General features: G+C 43.7%; 1 long non-coding RNA gene across 1 annotated transcript in view; it reads right to left on the bottom strand.

The window, feature by feature from the left end:
- Positions 1-23,783, bottom strand: part of LOC120396785 — a 37,432-nt gene extending 13,649 nt beyond the window's left edge. Inside the window, exon 1 of the long non-coding RNA XR_005593376.1 lies at positions 23,725-23,783. This is a non-coding gene — a long non-coding RNA (uncharacterized LOC120396785). The remainder of the gene's footprint in view (positions 1-23,724) is intronic.
- Between the last annotated feature and the right edge of the window lie 259 nt (positions 23,784-24,042).

The raw sequence follows: 24,042 nt of genomic DNA, 5'->3' as shown, positions 1-24,042 counted from the left end.
CAAAAGGAATTGTAGCATCTATTCAGGAAGGAGGAAATGGGAGCAGGAGATGTAGTAAGATGGGTCTGGGGATGATGGCACCCCTGATTTGTATCCACTTACTGATGAGTATGAAGATAACTGGTGGGAGCTGCTGTCCCTACCTGGTCATCCCTTATGCCCCTTTGCGTAGGAGTTAAAGGAGCTAAATGGCAATGGACTGAATCCACCAATGGTTCTGATACCCAAACCCAGAGAAAGGGAACCCGACCTGCCCAGGAAACATGGATAAAAAGCAAAGCTTTAATTCCTGAACAAGTAAAGACAATAGGAAAGTCTTTAGGTCTCCTAACTAAAGATATGGCCATGAGTTGGCTAAGTAGGGCTCACAGGCTTCCCAGAGGGAAGGGAGGCTACTCTGCAGGAGACTTAATTGATGTGTTATGGGGGTATATGGATCTGAATGAATTTACTGCCCTTCCAGCCAACATTCAAGTGGGAAACTGTGAAGAAATTAGGGAGGAACAAATGCCTAGGGAAATATTATAATTCTTGATGTCAGATTTGTGTCCATTTATTCTTTTGTATAGAGACTGTCCGGTTTGGCCAATGTACATGGCAGAGGGGCATTGCTGGCACATGATGGCATATATCACATTGGTAGATGTGCAGGTGAACGAGCCTCTGATGGTGTGGCTGATGTGGTTAAATCCTATGATGGTGTCCCTTGAATAGATATGTGGACAGAGTTGGCATCAGGGTTTGTTTCAGGGCTTGGTTCCTGAGTTAGTGTTTTTGTTCAGTGGTGTGTAGTTGCTGGTGAGTATTTGCTTCAGGTTGGGGGGTGTCTGTAAGCAAGGACTGGCCTGGACACAAATCTGACATCAAGAATTATAATATTCAAAAAACAGTAGGAGAATACTTCAATCTCCCTGGACACTCAATAACAGACTTAAGTGGCAATTCTTCAACAAAAAAACTTTAAAAACAGAATCCAGTGAGAAACTGCAGAACTGGAATTAATTTGCAAACTGGACATGACTGGGAGTGGATGGGTCACTACAAAAAGTAATTTCCCCCTGCTGATACTCACACCTTCTTGTCAACTGTTTGAAATGGGCCATCTTGATTACATTGAACTCATTAGCATTACAAAAGTGATTTTTCCTCCCGTCTTGTCAACTGTTGAGAATAGCCCACTTCCACCTTAATTGAATTAGCTTATCATCACTGATCCCCCACTTAGTAAGGCAACTCCTATTTTTTCATATGCTGTGTATTTATACCTCACTACTGTATTTTCCACTCTATGCATCTGATGAAGTGGGTTTTAGCCCACCAAAGCTTATGCCCAAATAAATTTGTTAGTCTCGGAGGTGCCACAAGGACTCCTCATTGTTTTTGCTGATACAGACTAACACAGCTACTACTCTGAAACCCATTCTCAGTATGAATCCCACTAAGGGGGGGATTTTTGCAATGAAGAAAGTCATCCAGTTACAGGGATTCAATTGAAAGGAAATCCGGGTACCATTTACAGCCACACTCAGGTGAAGCATTGAGTTAGTGACAGAAAAAGGCAAGTTTGGAAAAATGGAACTAGGAGGACTGGGAATATTAGGGATAGACATGTTAAAATGCCTAGGGATCATTGTGGTTTTGGCTAACCATGCTCTGTTGTGTCAACCCTCTTGGGATAAGCCCATTTGGGACATGTATGTTGTGCAAGCAAGGCACGGGGTGGCAGCGTTAAAAGCAAATGAGCAAGTAGCAATGCCACAATAGAAGCAGCCCATCCAAGACATAGTCCAGCAATATTCCCAAATCTGGGCCAAGAACAAGCTAAAATGTGGAAGGACTTGATCCCCCAGCACAAAAGTAGTAGCAATACCCAGCAGAAGCAGAAGAGAGATTATAGGAAACTATAGTCACTTCTGGAATAAGGAGGTGTGATGGAACAGCAGAGTACCAACAACTCTCCCATTTGGCCTGTAAAGAAGTCAGATGGTAAGATCTGGAGACTAACTGGATTATAAGGCTCTAAATAAAATGATTCCTATGACAGCCCCAATAGTTGCTAAATACCCAAAGATCATGATGGCTATAGCTGGAGGATCTAAATGGTTTTCCATACTTGATTTATCTAATGCCTTTTTTTGCTATCCCACTTCTTCCAGGTTCCTGGTACAAGTTTGCTTTTACTTTCCAAGATAAATATTGTTTAGTGATAGTGAACCATTTTACAAAATAGAGTGAAGCCAAACCAACTTGGAATAATACAGCTAATACCACTGCCAATGTTTTAGTATAGACAGGTGTTTTCCCACTGGGGAGTACCTAAAGAAATAGATTCAGATCAGGGATTGCATTTTATAGGAGAAGTGACAAAGGGGGTTTATCAGGCCTTTGGAATAAAGCAGAGATTGCATCTTGCTGGACATCCCCAGAATTCAGGGCAAGTGAAAAGGATTAATAACACTTTAAAAACAGCTTTGAGAAATGTGGTTAACCAACAAGGAAAATACTGGGATGAAAAGCTACCACTAGTCCTAGTGGCTTAAGAGGGACTATGGCCATACATGGGTCACTACTTACAAGCCATGACTGGCTGAGAAATGAAATTGCTTGAACAATGGTGGCTAGGACAGAACCCTCCAGATGAGCTACCCCCAGAGTGCTCACTGACCAATGGATGCAGAATTTGTTGAGATCGGTGTCTTCTACTCAATGACAAGTAGTTATTGCCTTAAAGGCCAATGTGCAAAAGATAGAGAAGCACTTAGGACTAATATTGCATCTCACTGAATGGAACGTAGGAGATCAGGTGATGCCCAGAGGTATAAAGGAGAAAAACCATGCCTCAGGATGCATATGGATGGGACCTGAGAGAATTGTGGATAAGGCTAGTCCTACTGTATATCAACTAGAAATTCACCAAGGCAAAAAGAGGGTTCAAAAATGGTTCCACTCATCTCAGCTGAAGTCATGGAAAAGTAATTGATAAGTGGCCCTGAAGGCATGTCATGTTTTGCATATTGAAGGTCTTAATATGGTTGAGCAGTGGATAATTTGGCAGGACTGGTGGTTGTTACCAACCAAACAATTATAGAGCGAAGGTGTGGGGAGTATGCTGTCCACAGCAGTCAAAATAATAACTGCATAATTAAAGTTGAGGTAAAGGAAAACTCCGCTGTTAATATACTGTGCTGGGTAAAAGAACATCTGAACAGCGCTATTGCAATAACCCAAAAGACAGATCTGTAATACAGATGCTTAGAGAGAATGCGGGCTCAGTGTAAGTTTTTGGACTAGAAAACAAAGTGGTATAATTAGTTGTAAATAGCAGGGCACTAACCAGAAGGAGATTCCTAAATTCTACTCTGCAAATAACTAAAGGAGATAATGGAACTAAGTGTGCGCTTGATGACGTTAACAGGGAACATCATCTTAATCTGACTATTTGTATTAGTAAACAAAGTAACGTGGACAGTTGCCTATGGCAAAGTACACTTTTCTTTAAGTATGTACAACCTAAGTGTCACTTTTTGTCCTGGCATGCACCCCATTGGACCAAAATAGGACAAACTATAGTGTTAGAAATAAAATATTCCCAAGTAAGTCCACTAATGCTACAACCTTGTAGGAGACTGTTGTAAATATTACTGACTCATTGGAGATGTAACTGAAATAAGAGTGAATTATGTGAAGGAGCACCGAATGTATTGAGCAAACCAAATGAATACCAATAGCCCGTGGTACAATAGGGAGGTAGAGGTAAATGGTAGATGTAGCACTCTTTCAATAGCCTTATACATGTAGTATAAAGGAAGCATAAGTGTGCAAATGACCTTGAGCTTAAAGATATAAGGGGAAGATACAAGGGCCTGAGGGATTTACTGAAAAATTCTCAATAATTCCTGCCCTTGCCTCTAAAGTTTCAAAAATAGAACCCTGTGTGGTAAAGTGTAATCATGTACAAGAACTGCTAATCAGGCCAGTTCAGTCATTAAAAAAGCTGATGCCATCCTTGTGTACTATTAACATATCTACTGGAAGACCTGATTGTATTCCATTTATAACTACACTACACATGGGATGGACTAATTGAATTAATAATTGGTTTTCACACACTAAACGATTTAAAAGGAATGTAGTTGACAAAATATTGGAAGGAGCAGGAACTGGATTAGGAGTACTTAATAGCATGGATGTAGATGTTTTGGCAAATAAGTTGGAAACTGTAATATTCAGGATGCAAGGCTTGTTGAAACCTCTAAACTCATCCTTGTCAGAACTGGGAATTGGTCAAAAGTTAATAGCAAATGATGAATGAACAAGACCACCTATTAATTGTGAAGGCTCTTGGTGCTGAACAGAGTAATGTTTATTTGCCTTAAATTGCATATAAACCCAAGCCTGGGTAAGAAATGTCATAAATCTTATTAGAACCGGGGCAAATGGAATTTTATCTGTAGAAATTCGGAAAATCATATGGAGTGCTGCGACTCAGAAGGAACAACAAATACAAGCCTGCAGAGATTAGTAAATTTTACCTATGATGTTAGCATCAATTCAATTGTTGTCTAACTAGTCACAATAGCAGACACTACTGTTGAAAAGGTGTAGCCCCTTTATTACCCAAAAGAGTTCTGTACTTTATCCACTAGACCATAGGGAATGGGCCATATGAGACAATGATAAATGGCAGTGAATAGATTTAGAAGCCTCTATTGTAGGAAAAGGACTAGGATTTATGTGTGAAGACAATGCTTTTAAGATTAGTGACGCATGTTTTAATACCAATGAAGGAGTGTGCCATTTCAAAGTACATCTTGAAGAGACTGATAAGACTGAAGTGGTGTACATAGGAAAAGGATGTGTATGTTTTAGAACTATTTCCAAACAGGGCCACCCGGGGGGGGGGGCAAGTGGGGTAATTTGCCCCAGGCCCTGAGCCCCGCAGGGGCCCCGCGAGCTGCTCCGGGTTTTTGGCAGCACTTCGGCGGCGGGCCCATCAGTGCAGCCGAAGACTCGGAGTGAGTGAAGGACCCGCCGCTGAAGTGCTGCCGAATCCTTGGAGCGCCACCTGGTGAGTACAAGCGCCGCAAGCAGAGGAAAAAAAAAAGCCACGATCGGCCGCAATTAGGCTGCTCTACCGCCGTCGTTTCATTCTTCAGCAGCAATTCGGCAGTGGGTCCTTCCCTCTGACAGAGACTCACTGCTGAGTTGCCACCAAAGACCCGGCCCTGCCCCAGACCCCTTGAATCCTCTGGGCTGCCCTGTTTCTAAATATGTGATAACTAATGGAATGAATAATCAAACTGTATATAATGATTCCAACATGTGTGTTTGTAATGTTATAAAAATTGAAGGTGGTGATTTTATGTATACTTTACCAGTGATTATATGTCAGTTGTGTGAATTTTGTATGAATTTGTCACTAATGGCAGAACTTCTAGACCATCAGATCTATTGTTAACAATTGTTACATAAATTGTTAACAAAGGCTAAAGAGAGTGCAAAGAGAGTTTTAATTACTGTACACCATAATGGTGAAAACATAAAACAATACTAGAGAGAGTAAAAAAGGTTGGGAACATCAGTGGTGGGAAACACTGTTTTGATAATCTCCCCCCCACACACACCCCGCTAAGGTATTCCATATCCTTTTACATCCAATTATAATGTTAATACAAGTTGTGATTTTAGTTATGTTAATATGTATATATTGTTGGATAAGGCAGGTAAAGCAACAATTAGAGTGGGCAACCCAATAGTATCGAATCATACATCGCCTCATGAGATAGCTGGGGTTCGAACTGGATTGGGATACGAGCATTGCCACCAAGAACAAGAATGCTCCACTGGCGGCTGCAACCCACTAGGCGTTGAGGAGGTGGAAACTTCCCCCATACAGGACCCATACTAAGTTAGTGACAGCCTAATTGAAATCAACTGGCTGTTAAGGAGGGGATTGTTGTAGATTAAAAGGGAGTTAAGCCTGACTAAAGTTGCCCAGGGCCTGCTAGGTTATAGAAGATCATGATAAAAGTGTCTGTGACTGGTTAGAACCAGCCAAAGGGAAGGGGGGAGAATGTAGCAAGCAAGATAGAGAAAGTTCCAGAAAACTGGAAAGAGCACATAACCATGAGGTTGTCAAGACAACGCAGCCTGCCTAGAAGAATATAAAGGACAGACTGAAGAGACATTTGGGATTCTGTGGGACCACTGAGACTCTGTCAGGGCACCATCAAGATACAACAACCATGAGCAACAAATGGGGGGCCATGGAGACATGGCCCCCCCAAAACTGGATACACAGCAAAGTCTATGCATGGGGGAGGCACCCATATTTCTCCCTTAGCCCTGCTTCCTCCCTGCAGAGGAACATTCAGGGTGGGGAGGGGTGTGGTGAGCAGGGAGCCAGGAGCTCTATGTCTGCTGGGCAGTTTCCCACACGTGGTTTGCATAAGGGGAGGGTGGGAGAGCAGCTCCAGCAGGCACAAAGCCTGGAGGCGCTGCTTGCTCCTCGCCTCCGAGCCCCTCGGGTGGGTATGAAGGAACATTGCGGGGCAAGCGGTGACGCCAGCCAGGTGCTCTCTGACAGCTGGTCAGTTTCCCCCTCATAGGCTGTGTAAGGAGAGGGCAGCGTCCCATTTCTGATGAGCAGAGCCAGGAAGCTGAGCTGCTTCCCAAGTGTCTGTGCAGTGTACTGCCCAGATGAGTGGGCTGGGGCTGGGTCAGACCTACCCGAAGGAACCTCTGTGTCTGCAGGAAACTCTGCAGTCCCCCCACTTCCTGCCCCATCACTCTTCAGCTGTGGGAGGAGGGGTCACTGTATGAAGTGTTGCGCACCATCCGCCCAATCCCCTCCCCACCAGTCCTCTGACACCTGACTCCTCGATGAACCTCACCCCCTGCATCCAGAGCCCCCCAACCGCCTCACACCTAGATCTCCCACTGAGCAACATCCCCCCACTTCTTAACCCGCATTCCCCCAAATACAGAAGTCAAACTACACTTATGCCATCGACGCAGACCCCAAGGACTCATTCCAATGCCTGGCCAGCTCCATTGTGGGACTTTGCTACTAGGACGGTGTAAGCTAGGGTGCTATTAGTGGTTAATAGTTGCTTGCTTAGGTGTTCAATAAACTTTGCTTAATCAGAGAGTGGAAGGCTCTTGTCTGATTCCTGCTGTGCCCTGATTCACCTACAAAATTCACTCAACAGAGGTGCCATGTAGCTCCAGCATCTGGATTGCAGACCCTCTCCACACTAGTGCTCTGCCCACAGACTCTTGTGTGGCCCCTGTGTGCAGACATCTTTGCCAGGCTGACCAACCCCAGAAGGAAGTGCCAGGATATGCTAAGCACCGGCCACAGGCAGGTTTGCAGGGCTACAGCCAGAGAAGGTATATCCCAGTGCTCTTCCTTCCCTGGCAGCTGCCTCACAAACCTGCCTGTACGTGTGGCATTTCTTCCAAAAAATAGTTGCTAATAATTGGTATGCCATTGCCAATATCCAAATCCAATTAACATTGATAATGGAATGAGTTTGGTTCCCAGCAAAATGTTGCCATTAATCAGAAGTTGCTAATACCAGGATTGCTATTAAGCGGTATCTACTGTGCACATATCCCTTTCCCCTGCCAGCCACTCTGCTCACTCCCTGCCCTCTAGTCTTACTTTCTTCTCCAAGGAGAGCCAGTGGAAGCTGGAGTGACCACTGACTAGACTGAAGGGGAAGAAAGGAAAGGCATTAGCAGAGGAAGTAGTTTGGCCTGTGTGTGTGGGGCTCAGAAAAGGAACAAAGTTGGGAGAGGATTGTTGATAGAGGGAAAGGGAAGTGAGGGACTGAAGGAAAGATATGAAATGATGAGGAAATAATCGACCCACGTAGTTGAAGGTGGAAAGTTAATGAAGTGGAGTGAGGTCCATCACTGATGAGTGAGAACTAATTGCTGGATTTATTGGGATATGGCTGCAATGTCAAGGAAGAGCAGATGGCATTTGTGCAGACTAATTGATGGCATTTGGGGAATAGTTGGATGGCGGGGTCCATTCTGTGACATGAGGCAAAAAACATACACCACTTCCATAGGTCCTTTGCTGATCCAATGTAAGCAAGTCTGGGTGGCAATCAAGAGGAGTTGTTTTTGTGACCTTCCTAAGCTCTATTATGCCTCTGTTCTATTATGTGCCAGGACTGCTGCAGACATAGCACCATGGAAAGTCCAGAGATTTTTGAAGACATGCCTGAGGGCCAGAAAAATCCTGCAAAAGCCTGTGTCTCATACCTAAAGTCTAAATTTAGGCAGATATGGCTTCAGGAGAGTTAGAGAAAGAGAAAACATGATATAAAAGCTGGTGCTAGAGGCAACACTCAGAATTCAGCCTCCCTCTTCCTATCACCAGGCAACATTAACTCCAGCCCTGAGGTTCCAGTGATGGAAAGGGAGATGAAGATCACCATGAGCATCTTTGAAAAGCTCTGCCCCTGCCCCTTCTCACACTGAAGTCAACAGGAATTTTGGCATTGACTTCATAGAAGTAGGCTCTATTTTAACAGGATGGCAGTCAAGGTTTGCATTTAGCTCCTCATCTGTATATTTGTCTCTGGCTTGGATAATTATTTGCTAAATATATTATGACAATTTTCTTCAGTTTGTACCTTCAAGACATTTGTATGAGTTCGTCCCTCCCCCCTGAAATTTACAAGTTAATCGTGAGGTAGTTGTGTTATGGGTAAAAACAGCCTGACAGAGTCTTTTATGCTATAGAAACAAAGTTCCTTCCGCCACAATTCTAATTAATGGAGAATGTCTCAGACACAAATTCCTGCTAGGGAAGTTAAGTTTTATCACTGACTTTTAATGGGAGCAGGTTCAGGACCACTATGGCCTTGTATGGTGATTCAGTCTATTCATTATTTACTATTAATATAAAAGAAAATATCATAATGGGGCAGAAAATCAGAGATACAAATGGAGAAACTCAACTGAGTACTTGATTGATTTTAGTATTTTCTAATAGATTGCCATTAAAAACAAAATGGCATGTGTAGCAGGGCAGTCACCCCGCTCCAGTCCTGAGGGGGTTAAATGCCAGCCCTGGGAGACGGCTGGGGTGGAAAACCAATAGGAAAAGGCTGGGAGGCATCCAATCAGGGCCAGGCTAGGTCCTATAAAAGAGCATAAACGCGCTGCAGGGGCAGAAGGCAGGCAATCTCTCTCTCCAGCCTTGAAGAAAGAAGGACCTAGGTGCTTGGGAACAGAGGGTACCTGGCACAGAGCAGTGCTAGGGAAATGCAAGAGGAGCTGGGGTGCTCCAGCCTGGAAACTTCCCAGGCTGAGGCCTTGTTTAAGGCCTAAAGAGGTGCTAGGGCTGAAGAGATGTAGCCTGGGGATAGGCAGAGGCAGCTGGTCCTATCCCCTTGCCAATGATGAGTGGCCATTACAGACTGCAGTCTGCCCCAGAGAATGGGGGGCTAGATGATGACTGGGAGTAGCCACTGAGGCAAGGTGGGTGTAGGGGAATGGGGGTTCCTCTGGAAGGGGAGACCCAGACTGTGGGGTTACTGCTGTGGACCGAACCACAAGGAAAAGTGCATCGGGGTCTGGGAGGGACATGGGGCCTGAGGCAGGAGAGACACTGGCCAACAGGAAGCACTTCAAGTGCTGGAATGAGCTAGTTCCCGAACTGACCAGCAGGAGGCACTGTGCCAGTGAGTGCATGATCTGCTACACGTTTGTTAAGCCTAGATACCGTCCCTTATCTTCACATTTGCTGTACTTCTAAACTAATAGTTTACGTCAAAACATCCTGTTTCAGACAGTATAAAAATGATGCCATCTTATCATGATCTTTCCAGTAAATGCATCTAAATACGGTCTGGCATGCTGTCCGGAGTGGCTTGGTATAAGTGAGAATACCAACTTCAAGGCAGACTTAAGAAGCAGGGCACAAACCTCAAGCTGATTGTGAGTTCTATACTTGCATTTCACCAACCAAGTATAAGCTCCTCAGGCACTATAATGCCTTAATATGGAGTCAAAGATAGATTGAAATGCCAAAGGGCATTTTCCACCCAGGCAAGCTTGACTCTGTGATATATGGACACTTTACACCAAGATTACAAAACACTCAGGTTATTCCCAGTCCCAAAAGACCAGTCACTTACCCCAGGTCAATTTTCATCCCTAGATCTCACACCAAAGACAACACTTGCAGCAAATTCTATGGTGAAGTAAATATTTATTAGCTATGAAAAAGAAATAAGTTATTTACAAGGTTAAAAGAGGCAAACATACACAGAAATAAGTTACAGTCTTAGGTTTCAAATATAGAGCTGGCATATTTCAGCAGCCCTAAATTTGAGAGATGCTAGGGAGAATGGAAACTGAAGGTATATTGTTTTTGTTCTATAGTCAGCTGAAGGGGAGAGAGAGGTACTTTTGTAGGGAAGGCTCTAATGGCATTAAAGATTGATTTATAGATTTAAAGTAGTGTCAGCTTGCCTGCTCATTCAGATACCAAAATAGTTCAATAGGATATTCATCCAACAGCAAATGATATAATTGAATAGAAAAATACACTTAGTACCTTCTTATGGTCTCTAAAATTATTTGTTTTAAGAAAAAAACAAAACTTTAGATACTGCCAATACCCTAAGCCATCATTCTGGGAATACATTGAAGCTTTTAAATATTATTTGTAACAATGGTAAAGAATAACAAAAACTGCCCACAACAGAATTTCTCAGTGTCCTATTTCTTTCTGTATAACTGGTTGGGAAATGGAGCAACCTCGTTTGATTCAAGCTCTGTGCCTCTGACAATTCAACTGCAGAATTCACAAGAACATTAATACTAATAGAGAGAAGTGTACTCTAACAGATTAGTCTACACTGCATCTTTCTTTTGGCGGAGTGTAGTGTTCATATGTGTCCAGCCTCACTGTCCTGGGTGTAAATAGATTAGTTAGTGAGGCCGTCTTAGGCAAGTAGAGTGAAGACAGGCCTGAAGAGTGTGAGTATGTATGTCAGTACATGACCTACACAGATCTCAACTCATCCAACCCCCATCTTTCCACCTACACTGCTAGTTTTAACAGCGCAGCGTCTGGTTGCCTCCCCTTTACTGGCAGCTCCCCACTGATGGAACTCTTCCCCCTACAGGGAAAGACTGTGGAAGAGGCGTTTCCTCGCGGCTTCCCCCCTGCCAGAGCCTTTCCTCACTGCAAGGAAAGACTTCCGCAGCCAGAAGCTGCTGAAGCCTTTCCCTGCTGCCTAACTCTTTCATTGACATGGCCGGTGCAAGGATGTTTTGCGCCCTAGACGAAACTTCCACCTTGCACCCTCCCCCCAGTGCCCCCACCCTGAGGCGCCCCCCTTGCGGCAACTCCCCAATCTCAGCCCTGAGGCACCCCCCTCCCAGCTCACCCTTGCTCCGCGCACAAGCATGAGCACCCTGAGCACGCCGTCGCTGCTTCACTTCTCCCGCCTCCCAGGCTTGTGGTGCCTAAGCTGATTGGTGCCGCAAGCCTGGGAGGCGGGAGAAGTGAAGCAGCTCACCCCTGCCCTGCCTCCTCCCCTGCATGCTGCCCCCCTCCCCTTACTTGCTGCAGACAGCCCTCCCCGCGCTCCTCTGCCCAACTCCCTCCGCCTAAATGCCGGCGGTGACTGGGGCGGCTGAAGATCCGGCCGCCGTGGTCGCTGCCGAAGAAAATGACGCCCCGCAAATGCCAGTGCCCTAGGCGACCGCCTAGGTCGCCTAAATGGTTGCACCGGCCCTGTTCAGTGACCCATGCAGGTACACACAACCATATAGATTCAGTTTGCTTTTCACTGCAATGTGTAGCTATACATGCACACCACTGGCAGTGGTATATAGGGTAGTGTAGACATAGCCTAAAATAGCAATGTTAACATTGCTTTGGTTGTATATTTAAGAAGTTCATTACCAGGCAAATTGGTTGAAACTATAGTAAAGAATAGAATTAACATAGGTGAAGACAATTTGTTGGGGAAGGGTCAACATGGTTTTTGTAAAGAGAAATCATGCCTCACCTATCTATTAGAATTAAGGGGGATCAACAAGCATGCGGACAAGGGGGATCCACTGGATGTAGCATACTTAGATTTTCAGAAAGCCTTTGACAAGGTCTCTCACCAAAGGCTCTTAAGCAAAGTAAGCAGTCATGGGGTAAGAGGGAAGGTCCTCTCATGAATCAGTAACTGGTTAAAAGACAGAAAACAAAGGGTAAGAATAAATGGTCAGTTTTCAGAATGAAGAGAGGTAAATAGTGGTGTCACCCAAAGTCTGTACTGGGACCAGTCCTATTCAACACATTCATAAATGATCTGGAAAAAGGGGTAAACAGTGAGGTGGCAAAATTGCAGATGATACAAACTTATTCAAGATAGTTAAGTCAAAGCAGACTGCAAAGAGTTACAAAGGGATCTGCGACGGGGAGCACTCACCCTGCACTGGATGGGAAGGGGTTAACCCTACATTATGGGCTGAGGAGGCCACATCCCGTTTACCCTACTGGGCATGCTCCAGGTGTACCAGTATAAAAGAGAGCAGCTCGGCTCAGCTGGGGGTGACTGCTGTGGAGGAAGAATGTACTCCAGCCAAGGCTCAGTGGAAGCCATAGGAGCTGGGGATGCTGCAGCCCAGGCAGATGGAGGCCTCACAGGGTTCAGAGGCCTGGAGAAAGGGCAGACCGGAGAACCTAGAGATGACAGGGATGCCTAGACCACAGCAGCAGGGACAACAGCAGAAAGCAGCCCAGGAGAATCAGGCAGCAGACCAGTGAGTGAGCCAAAGCCTTGAGTCAGCATGTTTTGGTCGGAGCCTTCTTTGCTGACTCAGCGGCCCATGCTATGACCACGAACAGGGCACTGGGCTGGGGTCCGGTGGAGCGAGAGGGACTGGACCCACTTACTGGGGGTGCAACCCCTCCCCCTGTGCCTGGCAGTGGCTGCTAGACCATACTGCCCAGCTGACAAGGGCAAATGTATTGACTTGGACCACTAGTCCTTACTGCCCTGCGAGAAGAGGCAGACTTCCTGACTCTGGCCCTTTGGCCTTACAGCCCTGCTGATAAGGGTGAGCATGTGGATTCTGGCTGGGAGGGACATAGAGGTAAGATACGTACACCCCCCATCCCCATTTTTCCCTGTCACAGGACCTCATAAAACTGGGTGACTGGGCAACAAAATGGCAGATTAAATTCAATGTTGATAAATACAAAGTAATGCACACTGGAAAAGATAATCTCAACGGTACATACAAAATGATGGGATCTAATTGAGCTGTTACGCTCAAGAAAGATCTTGTAGTTGTGGATAGTTCTCTGAAAACATCTGCTCAATGTTCAATGGCAGTCAAAAAAATCTAATGGAATCTTAGGAACCATTAGAAAAGGAATAGATAATAAGACAGAAAATATCATATTGCCTCTATATAAATCCATGGTATGCCCACATCTTGAACACTGTGTGCAAAAAAGATATACTGGAATTGGAAAAGTTACAGAGATGGGCAACAGACATTATTAGGAATATGGAACAGCTTTTGGACTTTTCAGCTCAAAAGAGATGACAAAGGGGGGATATGATACAGGTCTATACAATCTTGACTGGTGTGGAGCAAGTGAATAAGGAAATGTTATTTAGTCCTTCACATAACACAAGAACTAGAGGTCGCCCAAAGAAAATAGGCAGTAGGTTTTAAACAAACAGAAGGAAGTACTTCTTCACACACTGCACAATCAACCTGTGGAACTCCTTGCCAGGGGATGTTGTGAAGGCCCAAAATATATCAGGGTTCAAAAAAGAACTAGATAAGTTCATGGAGGATAGGTCCATCAATGGCTATTAGCCAGGATGGGCAGGGATGCAATACTATTCTATGAGTGTCTCTAGCCTTTGTTTGCCAGAAGCTGGGAGTGGACGACGGGATGGATCACTTGATGATTGACTGTTCTGTTCATTCCCTCTGAAGCACTTGGCACAGTTGGAAGACAGTATACTGGGATAGATAGACCACTGGTCTGACCCAGTATGGTCATTCTTATGTTCTTAATTTCATAAATTACTCAAATCCTTATCTCACTGAAATCCATGACAAGAATCCCACTGATTTCCAAGGATGCAGCACTGGGCACACTGTTCTGGAATCAATCAGGAATAAAATCTGAAAAGTGGATGGACTCAGTACACTTCAGAAAGTAAATCCCATTTACTTCAGTTAAAAGCAGAGGGAAGCTATTTTAATTTTGGCAATAAACAGAACTGCAGGCAGCTCTCTCCTACATGCTGAAACCCAGTTGAATAATCCCACTAAGTTCATGGGAGTAAATCCAGACCTTTGCTTACTTTTGCCTATTAATATTGCTATGTTAGGTGTCACCAGGTTGCACTGTTACACGTCTAATTTTTTTTCTTAACTGATAAGCAAATGTACAGTCTTGAGACGACCATATTGTTTTGTTAGTTCTGGTAATGCCACAGTTCTGATACAGAGAGCTTCTGGAGAGAGAGATAAACTGCAAGAAGCAAGAAAGTTTTATTTCTGCCTGGGTCTCTGATTAGTGTCAATTGTTAAGCCAGAATTGCTCCCTGGGATCTGGACATTGGTGCCCTGCTTATTTTTATAAAAGAAGGGATTGCCGTGCATGCTGTTTGACTATCTGTTCTAAGACTGGTGTACACCTGTCAATGAAACAAGTTACATTTAGAATATATTCACACTTAACATCACTGGTTTCTCCTCTATAAAGAAGTCAACTTGCAAATCCCCATATATCTGATACTGCTGGGCAGAGGAGTGAGATTAATGTCAGAAGAGGCAAAAATACATTTGTTTCTATTTTAATTCAATACTTCTATACAACTATTTGCATATGCTGCTGGCTTTTTTCCTGCGTTCTTTAAAGAAAACAATTCTTCTCACTCCAAACTTCATTACTACCCCCACCTTGAAAACAAACAGACTGGGAAATATATGATAGGCTAAAGGTGTATTACTAAAAATACTAAAGAAATTAAGCAAAGCAAATATAGGTGATTATAAAGAGTCCCACTTAAACTGTGACTGTGGGCTTGTCCACACAGTGCAGCAATGCACACTAGGGGGGTGTGATTTCAATAGTACTAAGTTAATGTGCACTAAGAACTTTCAGTGCATTCCAACAGGATCTACATGTGCCAGTTAGATCAATACATTGGTACACTTTAGAATGTACACCCCTGTAATGTGCATGGCCACACTGTGTAGACAAGTCCTATGCCATAGCCCCTTAAGGGTAGTGGTGAAACCTTCAGTGCTTGGGCAATGAGGGCTAGCATATAATGTAGAGAGCAATTTTGATTTGGTCCAGAGGAAATGGATTAGGTAACTAACAGGTCTTTTCCATCTCTAAGTTTTACAAAATTTACCTGTGCCTTTGCTATTAAACTGTTATAATAGAATCATAGGATTGGAAGGGATCTCTAGAGGCCATCTAATCCAGTCCGCTACCCTCATCGCAGGACTAAGTATTACCTAGACCATTCCTGATAGGTGTTTGTCTAACCTGCTCTGAAAAATCTCCAATGATGGATATTCCACAACCTCCCTAGGTAATTTATTCCAGTGTTTAACCACCCTGACAGTTAGGAAGTTTTTCCTAATGTCCAACCTAAACCCGCCTTGCTGCAATTTAAGCCCATTGATTATTGTCCTATCCTCAGAGGTTGAGAAAAACATTTTTTATTCCTCCTCCTTGTAACAACCTTTTACATATTTGAAAATTGTTATCGTGTCCCTTCTCAGTCTTCTCTTTTCCAGACAAAAACAAAAACATTTTTTTCAATCTTCCCTCATAGGTCATGTTTTCTAGACCTTTAATGTGAATGCTTCTAGTTTAGTGGGGTTTGCAGTTGTATATTTCTCTCTGTTCATAGAATGACATTTTAAAAGCTGTATGTGCATTTGCAGGTGACAGAGGATGTACTTAGACAAGAGGATATCTATAGTCAAATCATGCACCAACTTCATATGCATATGCAACAGAGAAAAAGGGGCTCTGATTTTCTACCTGGCTTTAAAATCTCTCATCTTTCAATTCCTACTCCAAATACTGCTACAATTCTGTACTACCGTATTGCCTTTTGCAGCAAGAATAAGCACTACCTGATGCCAATATAATACATCTTCCTCCCCAGCCCCCAGAAAATATCTCCCTTCCTCCAACCCCTGGATTTGCTATAGGCACACCATAATCACAGGATAGGGAACCACTCAAAGGATGGTAAATACGATCTGATCCCTTCTGATTTCCCACAACAGTAAGCAGTGAAAGAGGAAGAAATGAACCTCACACAGCTGCAAAATGAAGTAACAGAATTATCTTCTTCCAAAGGGCCCTTTGTCTCCTGGCTTCCTTGCCCTTTGCCGATGAAGTGAGTGTTAATTATATGCTTTTCATCCTGGTATTACTCTCCACCCTGGTCACCCCTCCCATCTCCTGCCTTGAGGTTGCAGGCCAGGTAGCTACTAGCTATAATTGCTCCCCTCACCAGAGGGTCCAAGGTCTCATTGCACTTTTAATTTATGATGGTAAGCTATAGAACTCTTTGATGTTTTAAAGATTCCTAGGGAATTATTCTCCAGGTATAAAATGTCCTTTTTGTATTTACTGTCAAGCTTTAATATTTTCCTTTAAGGTGACCTATGTAAAATGGTTGCTAGGCAACCAGGCTCCCATCATCTTTCCTATCACAATACAATAATTAAAGATGTGCATGCCAGCCAGAGCCTCGCAGGCATTTGTGTAGCCTAATGACAGGTCAATTAAAAAAACCAAACAGGACTATGCCCTACCTGTCAATCTATCATGATGAATTTGCACATTACTATGTGCTAATTAATTCTACGCAGAGCAAACCACACAGTACAAAACATGCCTGCTGAGGCTGCTAAAGTACCAGGCTAGCATCATCTCTTAGTGGCAGTAGGGCTGAGGCACGCTACATAGGGAGGAGCAGGCCCAGAAGGAAATCAAATTCCAGTAGTGAAAAACTGGAGATAAGTTAAGATCAGTGCTCATTCTTTGCACCACTTCCAGAGACATACAAATCCTGCTTGCTGCTTTCTAGTCTTGTCTGACACCCTGACAACAGCCAACCCCTTTATGCCCATCTCCCTCCCAAAAACAAACACCAAACTAACTCTCACTGTTGCTCTATAAAACACAAGGAAAGTGAATACGAGTATGTGTTTTCTGACTCATCTGCTGTCTATTATTATCCTGACTGGTTGTTGCAGCAACTCATTGAAGACTGATTGACCACCTCCACCTGAGTCCCCTGCCAAAAATACACCTAATGCGCATCCACCTGTATCATCCTTAGTATTCTCCAGAGAGTTCTATCACTAGGCAATGGTTAGCTATCCCTGAGTTCAGGTCAATCCTTCACACTGGCTTTGCATACCTGAGCCTCCCTCTGGAAAAATTGTGCATGTACCTATTGCCTGTCTGTATCAGATGATATGTGAAAGCAAGCTGTTGATAAAATAGTCCCTAATATTGTTTGTGAATTTCATTAACATGCTGCTTATAAGACAGAGAATGTTTTTGCTGTTAAGGCACTGGACTGGGTCTCAGGAGAGCTGGATTCAAATCTAGTTCTGTCACAGAGGGCTCGTCTGTGTACATTTTAGTCTGTGCCACAGTGCCTGCATACTGTGCACTAACTGGTCTGTATGGACCTCGCTGTCATGCACTAAATGTTCCCTAGTGAATATAGCACAGTTTGAAATGGGACTACATTAATGTGCACTAGGGAAATTTTAGTGTCCACCAGTTAGTGCACAACATGCAAGTGCAGTCTAAAATGTATACCCCTCTGGCCTGGAATAAAGCATCATGTAGACAAGCTTGGATTTTGTGAACTTGGCTGAGGCACCCAAACTCTCTGCCACAGTTCCCTGATCCATAAAATGGGAATAATACTACTTCCTTTCTTTCTCCCTACACCTACTTTGTATGTTTAGATTGTAAGATCTTTGGGGCAGGGACAATCAATTATTATATATACTTTGCCTAGCACAATGGGGCCACAGTCAATATTTGGCAAGGTGCCACTTTCATATAAGAGTACTTCCCTCTCTAAATTAATGTAGGTGTTACTTAAATTGGACCTAACAGATCCCTGCCATACCCAGAGGATGCCTCCCTCAACTCAATACATTGCCATTTATAATTAATTTTATTTATATTCCTTCAGCCAATTTTCAGTCTACCTGAGAACACAAGTATCCACCTAAATTCCAATTAATTTTTTGACAAAGACTCTTTTGTATCTGTTTACAAAATCTAAGTACATCTTTATCAATATAGCACCCATTAAGGGTGGGTGGAGCACTATGGCCACTAATTATGCACCCCATTCATGGCATCACTTTACAGTCACACTGCCCCTGTTATAGCCTCTTCCTAATGGCCCCTTGAGCACTTTACTCTCTCTTGTGGCTCTCTGCATCCCTAAAAGCACAGAATAGAAATCTGGACACCAAGGATAGGCAACCTGTGGCACGGGTACCGAAGGCGGTACGTGAGCTGATTTTCAGTGGCACTCACACTGCCCAGGTTCTGGCCACCAGTCCCAGGGGGCTCTGCATTTTAATTTAATTTAATTTTAATTTTAATTTAATTTTAAATGAAGCTTCTTAAACATTTTAAAAGCCTTATTTACTTTACATACAACAATAGTTTAGTGTTATATTATAGACTTATAGAAAGAGACCTTCTAAAAACGTTAAAATGTATTACTGGCACATGAAACCTTAAATTAGAGTGAATAAATGAAGACTCGCCACACCGCTTCTGAAAGGTTGCCAACCCCTGCTGTACAATAAAGATTATCTAATCCAGAGTGGATAGCTCTTTGGATGGCTTCTCTCTTTTATAATTCTTTCATCCTGACACAATTCAGCACCAGATTGTGGTCCAACAGCCACTTTGAATTCACGTTGGTAGAAAAAAAGCTAAACTGGAAATATTCAATAGCTCCCAACAATAGCTGTGTAACTGTTTAATTGCAAAAAAAGTGAAAATGTCCAAATAGCCAAACTGATGCCAAAATGAAAGTCGAGCACTTGGGGGAAGGGGCAATTTCATTCAAAACTGCATTTTTCCCCCTTCTCATCCTTCTCTCCCATTAGCAGATCATCTGCGGGTTCGGAAAAAGGAGAGGCAGCATACAAGGGACCCACAGGGTGGGGGATGAGAAGAAGCCATTGTAGAATTAGCTGCCTGTGCTTAGCCACTTAAAAAAAAAAAACAGTTACCATATCATCAAGCTTTGGTGCATCATAATAATCTAATTTTTCAAAAGTTTCTAGAGCTCATTATTTTTTTTCCTGGAAGAATGCTAAGCAGATCCGTGTCCTGATTTACTGTATTCATGACATTCAATTTGTGTGCACAAATCATGTGGTAGATTGCTTCTTATTTGCATCTAATGCTTTTTAATTACTTAAATTGTCATCCACATTTTGGCTAAGTTGGCATATTGATTCCCTAACAGTTTCTGTTATATAGGGGATCTCATTTAAAGGCACTGTGTTAGACCTGATCTCCACAGTGGATTTCAAACAGGTTCTATTTTAATGCTGGGGTAGCTAGGTAAACATAACATTTCTTCATCTTTTAAAATAGCTCAGGTTTTTTTTTTCCCATTCGGTCAGAGGTTCACCATCTACACCTTCCCCACCTATTTTTAACCCCAGCATTCAGGGACTTTAGATTTTAAGAGTTACAATTCACTGAAATAATGAGATTGCATGGTGTTTAAGTGAGGCAGGGACTTGGCCTATTTTTTTTTTAAAAGGATGATTTGCAACATGAAACACAAAAAAAACATGGCTTAATTTAAAGATTTTCTGCCACTTTTTGTCCAATATCTTGGAGAAACTTTAATTATACAATATTAGGGAACAAATCCTCAGGACCAGCTCTTTAGTGACCAGTACAGTTAAGCGGTAGAGCACAAAAGGGAGCTTTAAGTCACCCATGCAGCCCCTGGACTTCAGCATACCAGTCTGCTCACAAAACGTACCTTAGAGCAGCCTTCAGGCTACTATAATTTGTGCTGGCGGTGATCAGCCACCAAGGAGCTATTATTACAATTTCAGAGTAGCAGCTGTGTTAGTCTGTATCCACAAAAAGAACAGGAGTACTTGTGGCACCTTAGAGACTAACACATTTATCTGAGCATAAGCTTTTGTGGGACTCAACTAGATGTAGCAGCTCCCCAGCCACAATTCCTGTGCCAGAGGAAAACAGGAGGAGCTATTCTGACTTTACACCATCAGGGGATTTCCTGCCAGTTTGGGAAAAAGTCCACAGGTTAAGCAGACTACAGATGCCTCATTTGTGTGTACTTAGGGGAAATGCTCCCTAACTCTTCTGCTCTCAACATACCTGTGTTGGAGAAGCCATAACTTGGCCCTAAATATTCAAAACTAAAATCCCATTACATTCAGTACTTTATTTAAAGTTTATAAAAAAAAAAATCTACAAAATCCCCAGTATACTACAGCTGAGCTCATGATATAACATGATCAAACAAAAGGCTCTTCAAATGTTTTTTATGGCACACAACTTGTAAGGGACCAGGGTATAGGCAGTCTAGCCTAAGGGTCACAGCACAGCTGGTGTCCACAAGTCAAGGACAGCCATGAGCCAGTCAGTATGCTGGGATCAGAGTAATTGCTACATTCGAGATCGATAAGCAAGAGTAAGAGTCAGGCTGGAGTTAGAGACCGGAGATGAGAGTTAGTTACCAGGCTGGAATAAGGAGGGCACGTGTCAAGGCTGAATCTCCACTCTGTCACTCCAAGTGCAGAAGGTGAGGGCCCACAAGGATTCTAAAGATTAATACTTGCTACTCCAGGCTTGTAACCTTGGGAGTTTAATACACCTTTTCTCTGAGTATTAAGAGAATAATACTTGGCTTGGTAAATGCTGCCACCACCCAAGTGCAAAGAAAAGCGCTTAGACCTAGGAAGGATCACTTGGGAATTCTTCCCTGTGGAGTACCCTCAAGCCCTTTCACCCCCCACCCCCCAGGGAAGAGCTGAGAAAGAAAACAAAGGAAATTAGCTGTGGCTCTCAGTCAATCAAACAACATGCACAAACCTCTTAGGACACCAAAAATCCAATCATGTTCTTAAAAATGGTAAATTTCTTTAAAAACAAAAAGAAAGAAAATACATCTGAAACTTAGGCTTTTGCTAGATTTTAAAAGAGCAATTCCAAAAATCAAGCACTCAAAATAGCTTTCTTGGGGGTTCAGCTTAAAGGCCAATTTTGAATAGCATTTACCTTAGCCTATAGGGGTTGATAGTACCTTGACCCACCTGGTGTCCAAGGTACATTAACATGTTTAGGCCTAGTTGACACTTTTTGGCCTTAACGGTTAATCCTGCCTCCCTTATGTGCTGGAAGACATCTTGGAGGTGTTCTGCCCATGAATATTAGACTATAGCCACATCATTGAGGTAGGCAACTGCAAATTTCCCAAATCCAGCCAGAAGGTTATCTACCAGTCTCTGGAAGGTGGCAGATGCATTTCGCAGTCCTAAAGGAAGCACATTAAATTCATACAACCCTATATGGGTGATGAAGGCTGACCTTTCCTTGGCTGGGTCATCTAGCAGCACTTGACAGTAGCCCTTAGTTAAGTCTAAGGTGGAGATGAACTGGGCATGTCCCTGTTTCTCCAATAGCTCATCTGTGAGTGTCTAGCCTGGCTGAGGGGACCATCCCCACCCTTTTTGTTAGCCTCACATGGTTGGCTTCTCCCAGGAGCATGGGAATGGAATAATAGGCATAGACTGCAAAAGACCATATCCCTGATGAGCCCTTGTATTAGACAGTCAGCTTGGCTGTAGTCAAGTTAAAAGAGTTGGCCTTAAAGGTTTGCACCATCACTTGGGCCTCTGGGTCAATGAATTTGGGGTCCACCAGGGATTGGTAGATACACTGGAGCACAGGTGTCAGCTATCTCCGCACAGTAATCTTCCTCCCACCCACACTCACAGTTTCCCTTCAGTCTGGGGGTATTTGCAAGACATCTGGGCCTGAAGGCTCTTGGTGGGACTCCAGAGTGATGAGTTGCAGTTGCCTGGTGCTCTTGGGGCAGTTGGCCTTCACATGGCCCAACTCATTACATTTAAAACATTGTCCAGCTGACACTGGGCTGGGGCAAGGTGGGTGGTTGGAGAGTGAGGTGGTGGGACAAGACGACAGCTGGGGTCTCCCTGGCTGCGTGGAGGGTTCCTCCTTGCGAGGTGGGGCTTTGGGCTGACCCCGATGGTTGGTTGTTGTTGTCGTCAGACGCTACCGGTGAGGTCTCTGCTCAGTTCAATGTTGATAACAGTTGGCCGTGTGTGTGTGTTCCCTCTGTGTGCTGACTCGGCTCTGCAGAGAACCCCCCAATGACCATAGACTCTAATAAGGTACGAAGGCACCTGGCCAGGTTTATTGTCAAATGAAGCACAGTAATTGTTCCTCGCAGACTCTACAGGACATACTACGAATATGTGCCCCCTGACAATGGACCGGCTCAGTCAGTGGCAGGACTCTCCACTGCCCCCTAGGCCAGACAAAGACGTTCACTCAGGGATGCATTCTTATACACAGGTACAAACAGATTTCGCATCATTGAAAGCACTGAGGTACAGCCCCTCTATGCATTCTGGTGTTGCCTCTCTCATGGTGCAGATTGGTTCGAACAAATAAGTCCATCCATCATACTGTCTATTCATCATATTGTCCTTTCATACTGTCTTTAGACTGGGTCTGCCTTATTCCTTGTTATCTGTTTGGGTGCCGTCCTGGCATACATTCATCTTACTAGTACTTACATGTGTATACGCTCTTGCCAACTTCTGTGAGCAGGGCCTGCCTTTATGTTAGCAATGTCTTGACCATTACTTCAGTTCAGGCCTCGGGCCTCATACCGGGCCTCTGATACCATGGGTTTATGTCTCAGGGCCTCATCTTACTACAGTTGTCTCAGGTTGCCCCTTCTGGTATCTGCTCCAACTGCTAGTCAGAATCAGGTTGAGGTCAGAGACTGGAACTCAGGAGCAAGGTGTTGTCTGGAGTCACAGCAGACCAGAAGTCTGTGTGGTTGCCCAGACAACTTACTGGGGCACTCTTCAGGGTTAAATGGTGTGCTTGGCCAATCAGAGGGCCACAGGGTGCAGTCACTCTAGACTTTTTAGGCAGTACTTCCTGTGACATTTAATCTCCACAGTGCTCTTTGGAGATTGCTATGCATGATCTGGACAAACTGGAGAAATGGTCTGAAGTGAATAGGATGAAATTCAATAAGGACAAATGCAAAATTGTCCACTTAGGAAGGAACAATCAGTTGCACACATACAAAATGGGAAATGACTGCCTAGGAAAGAGTACTGTGGAAAGGGATCTGGAGGTCATAGTGGATCACAAGCTAAATATGAGTCAACACCGTAACACTGTTGCAAAAAAAGTAATGTTGTTCTGAGATGTATTAGCAGGAGTGTTGTAAGCAAGACATGAGCAGGTTAGACAAACACATATCAGAGATGGTCTAGGTAATACTTAGTCCTGCCATGAGTGCAGGGAACTGGACTAGATGACCTCTCGATGTCCCTTCCAGTCCTATGATTCTATGTTCTATCACCTCTCACAAGTCTTACCTTGGCCAGAATTTGGTTTCTGCATTCCTCAATATAGTGATCCCCATAGTTAATTCCTTCTATCATCACAAATAAAGAAAGTGGTTACCAGTTGTTAAAATTCACCGTAGCAAAAAATTGAGGCAAAACTCCCCATGTTTTGCTCTTCAGATTCCCTATTTTAAGACAGGTTAGTTCTGCTGATTCAGAATCATCTGTCTAAAACGTAGACAAGTTATTCATTGTGAATAATCTAGCCAACAAATTAAGCCCTTTTAGCTGCCAAAACACATTTAGGCCCCAGTCCTTAAAGGGGTTCCTTCACTTAGATCAGCGCCG

This window comes from Mauremys reevesii, linkage group 2 (assembly GCF_016161935.1).
Source record: "Mauremys reevesii isolate NIE-2019 linkage group 2, ASM1616193v1, whole genome shotgun sequence".
NCBI lineage: Eukaryota > Metazoa > Chordata > Testudines > Geoemydidae > Mauremys > Mauremys reevesii.
This window is presented reverse-complemented; position numbering and strand designations above follow the sequence as displayed.